The following is a 4860-nucleotide window of genomic DNA, read 5'->3' as shown; positions in this document are numbered from 1 at the left end:
CCTTCTGCTGCATACAAGAAACACACCTCAACTTCAAAGACAGACATTACCTCAGAGTAAAAGGTTGGGATAAGATACTCCAATCAAATGGACCCAAGAAACTAGCTGGGGTATCTATCCTTGTATATAACAAGATAAACTTCAAACTAAAACCAATCAAAAGAGATGAAGAAGGTCATTTCATATTCATCACAGGAAAAATCCATCAGGAAGAAGTCTCAATTCTAAACATCTATGCCCTAAATACAAAGGTACCAACATTCGTCAAAGAAACATTATTAAAACTCAAATCACAAATAAGGCCTCACACAGTTATAGTGGGAGACTTCAACACCCCACTCTCACCAATGGACAGGACCACCAGACAGAAACTTGACATAAAAGAAAAAGGAACTATCAGAAGTTATGACCCAATTGGGATTAACAGACATTTATAGAACTTTCTATCCAAACACAAAAGAATATACCTTCTTTTCAGCATCACAAGGAACCTTCTCAAAAATCGACCACATTCTTGGCAACATAGCAAACCTCAACAGATACAAAAAAATTGGAATAATCCCCTGTGTCTTATCAGATCACTATGCTTTAAAGTTAGAAATCAAAATCAAATCAAAGTACAAAAAAACTACCAACTCATTGAAATTGAACAACACGCAATTGCAACACTCCTGGGTCAAGCAAGAAATAAAGAAAGATATTAAAGACTTCCTAGAATTCAACGAAAATGTTGACACAACATACCCAAACTTATGGGACACTTTGAAAGTAGTACTAAGAGGAAAGTTCATAGCTCTAAGTGCTCACATGAAGAAATCAGAGAATAGCCACACCAGAGATCTGACAGCACAGCTGAAAGCTCTATAAAAATGGGAAGCAAATTCACCCCTGAGGAGCAGACACCAGGAAATAATCAAACTGAGGGCAGAAACCAATAAAGTCAAAACAAAGAAAACAATTCAAATAATCAATATTACAAAGAGTTCATTCTTTGAGAAAATCAACAAAATAGAAAAACCATTATCCAAATTAACCAAAAGGCAGAGAGCAATCATGAAAAGTAACAAAAACAGAAATGAAAAGGGGGACAAAACATCGGACACTGAAGGAATCCAGAGAATCTTCAAGTCATACTTTGAAAACCTGTACTCCACAAAATTGGAAATTTTAAAGGAAATGGACAATTTTCTGGACAGCTATCACTTACCAAAATTGAATCAAGAACAGATAAGCAACTTAAACAGACCTATAACCTCTAAGGAAATAGAAGTTATCAAAAGTCTGTAAACCAAAAAAGAAGAAGAAGAAGAAGAAGAAGAAGAAGAAGAAGAAGAAGAAGAAGAAGAAGAAGAAGAAGAAGAAGAAGAAAAAGAAGAAGAAAAAGAAAAAGAAAAAACTGGGGCCAGATGGATTCACTGAAGAATTTTACCCAAAATTCAAAGAAGTGCTAATACCAATACTCCTCAAATTGTTCCACCAAATAGAAGCAGAAGGGACATTGCCAAACTCTTTTTATGAGGCTACAATAACCTTGATACCCAAGCCACACAAAGACACAACTAAGAAAGAGAACTACAAACCAATATCCCTCATGAACATTGATGCAAAAATTCGCAATAAAATCATAGCAAATTGAATACAAGATCATTTCAGAGAAATTGTTCACCAAGATCAAGTAGGCTTCATCCCAGGGATAGAAGGATGGTTCAACATATGAAAGTCCATCAATGTAGTCCACCATATACACAGATTGAGAAAAAAAATAAAATAAAAACACATGATCATCTCACTAGATGCTGAAAAAGCCTTTGACAAAATCCAACACTCCTTCATGATAAAGGTCTTGGAGAAATCAGGGATAACAGGAACATACCTCAAAATAATAAAAGCAATATACAGCAAGCCAACAGCCAACATGAAATTAAATGGAGAGAAACTTGATCCAGTTCCTCTAAAATCAGGGACAAGACAAGGCTCTCCACTCTCTCCATACCTCTTCAATATTGTCCTTGAAGTCCTAGCTGGAGCAATAAGAAAACAAAAGGAGATCAAGGGAATAAAAATTGGAAAGGAAGAAGTCAAACTCTCACTATTTGCAGACAATATGATAGTCTACATTAGTGACCCGAAAAAACTCTACCAGGCAACTCCTACAGCTGATAAACACTTTCAGCAAAGTGACAGGATACAAGATTAACTCAAAAAAATCCATAGCCCTACTATATACCGATGATACATTGGTGGACAAAGAAATCAGAGAAACATCACTCTTTATAATTGCCACAAACAACATAAAATACCTTGGGGTAACACTAATCAAAAATGTGAAGGACCTGTATCATAAGAATTTTGAGTCTCTAAAGAAAGAAATTAAAGAAGATACCAGAAAATGGAAAGATCTCCCATGCTCTTCGATAGGTAGGATCAACATAGTAAAAATGGCAATCTTGCCAAAAGCATTCTACAGATTCAATACAATCCCCATCGAAATCCCAACACAATTCTTCACAGACTTTTAAAGCAGAGTTCTCAACTTTATATGGAGAAACAAAAGACCCAGGATAGCCAAAACATCCCTATACAATAAAGGAACTTCTGGAAGCATCACCATCCCTGATTTTAAGCTCTATTACAGAGCTGTAGTCATGAAAACAGCTTGGTATTGGTATAAAAATAGACTGGTAGATCAATGGAATAGAATTGAAAATCCTGATATTACCCCACACACATATGAACACCTGATTTTTGTCAAACAATCCAAATTTATATGATGGAACAAAGAGATCAACAAATGGTGCTGGCATAACTGGTTGCAGACATATAGAAGACTGCAGTTAGACCCAAGCCTATCACCTTGAACAAAACTTAAGTCAAAATGGATCAAAGATCTCAACATAAATCCAGCTACACTGAACCTATTAGAAGAAAAATTGGGAAATACCCTTGAATTAATCGGTAGAGGAGACTGCTTCCTGAACATTACACCATTAGCACAGACACTGAGTTCAACAATTGATAAATGGGACCTCCTGAAACTGAGAAGCTTCTGTAAGGCAAAGGAGACAATCAGCAAGACAAAATGGCAGCCCACAGACTGGGAAAGAGATTCACCAACCCCACATCTGACAGAGGGCTGATCTCCAAAATACACAAAGAACTCAAAAAGCTAGTCTTCAAAACACCAAACAACTCAATTAAAAATTGGGGTACAGAACTAAATAGACAATTCTTAATAGAAGAATCTAAAATGGCTGAAAGATACATAAGAAAGTGTTCAACATCCTTAGCCATCAGGGAAATGCAAATCAAAACAACTCTGAGATACCATCTTACTCCTGTCAGAATGGCCAAAATCAAAAACACCAATTACAGTTCATGTTGGAGAGGATGTGGAGAAAGGGGAACACTTCTCTAATGCTGGTTGGAGTGCCTACTTGGACAGCCACTTTGGAAATCAGTATGGCGACTCCTCAAAAAAATTAGAATCAATCGATCACAAGATCCAGCAATTCCTCTCTTAGGCATATACCCAAAAGAAGCACATTCATACAACAAGGGCATATGTTCAACGATGTTCATAGCAGCACTATGTGTAATAGCCAGAAACTGGAAGCAGCCTAGATGCCCCTCAACCGAAGAATGGATAGAGAAAATGTGGTACTTTTATACAATGGCGTACTACTCAGCAAAAACTCAATGGAATCTTGAAATTTGCAGGAAAATAGATGAATCTAGAAGAACCCTTTCTGAGCGAGGTCACCCAATCACAAAAAGACAAACATGGTATGTACTCACTCATATGTGGATTTTAGACATAGAGTAAGGATTACTAGCCTACAATCCACACTGCCAAAGAAGGTAATAAACAAGGAGGTCCCTAAGAGAGAAATACATGGTCCCTGGAGAAGGGGAGAGTTTCAAGATCTGCTGGGCAAATTGGGAGCACAGGAAGAGGGGGGGACAGAGCTAGGAGAATGAGAAGGGGAGAGGAAGAGGGATGCCGAGGACATGAGGGAGCAGAAAATATGAGTGAAGGGAAGAATACACAATAACAAGAATGGAGATATCATAATAGAGGGAGACATTTTTGGTTTACAGAGAAATCAGGCACTAGGGAAATGTCTAGAGATCTACAAAGATGAACCTGTAACTATCTCAGCAATGGAGGAGAGGTTACCTTAAGTGCCCTCCCCTGATTATGAGATTGATGACTGACTTATATGCCTTCATCCAGCAGCTGGTGGAAGTAGAAGCTGACACCCATAACTAATAACTGATCTGAACTGGAACCCAGATGCAGAGAAAGACCAGTGAAGAGCACAGAGGTCCAGACCATGCTGGTGAAACACACAGAAACAGATGTCCTGAACAGCTGGGAAGTCTTGCTCCCCAGTCTGATAGCTAGAATACCAGCATGTGACTGATCCAGACCCAAGGAACATGTGTTTCTGTGAGGAAACCTCAGAAATCTATGTGACCTCCTGTAGAAGCCCAGTATTTATCCATAGCATAGGTGTGGACTTTGGGAGCCCATTCCAAATAGAGGAATACTCCCTGAGCTGAGACACACGGAGGTGGACCTAGGCCCTACCCCAAAGGAAACGAAAGACTCTGATGACACCCTATGGAAGGCGTCACCATCCAGGGGGAGCAGAAAATATATGTGACAGATAAGGTTTTAGTTGGGGGGCAGGTAGGGGAGGACAGGTGGGAGAAGGTTAATGGGATTGTCATGTAAAACAATCCTGTTTCTAATTCAAATAAAAAAAGTTAGAAAAAAAAGAAAAAGAAAAAGATGGGTATTGTCAGTAAGTAGGCATGCAATGAGATGGTGTCTGGTTTAAATTTGTATTGATTTGA

The sequence above is a fragment of the Cricetulus griseus genome, chromosome 2, assembly GCF_003668045.3.
Source record: "Cricetulus griseus strain 17A/GY chromosome 2, alternate assembly CriGri-PICRH-1.0, whole genome shotgun sequence".
NCBI classification, from domain to species: Eukaryota; Metazoa; Chordata; class Mammalia; order Rodentia; family Cricetidae; genus Cricetulus; species Cricetulus griseus.
The sequence above is the reverse complement of the archived record's forward strand: the minus strand, read 5'-3'. Positions refer to the sequence as shown.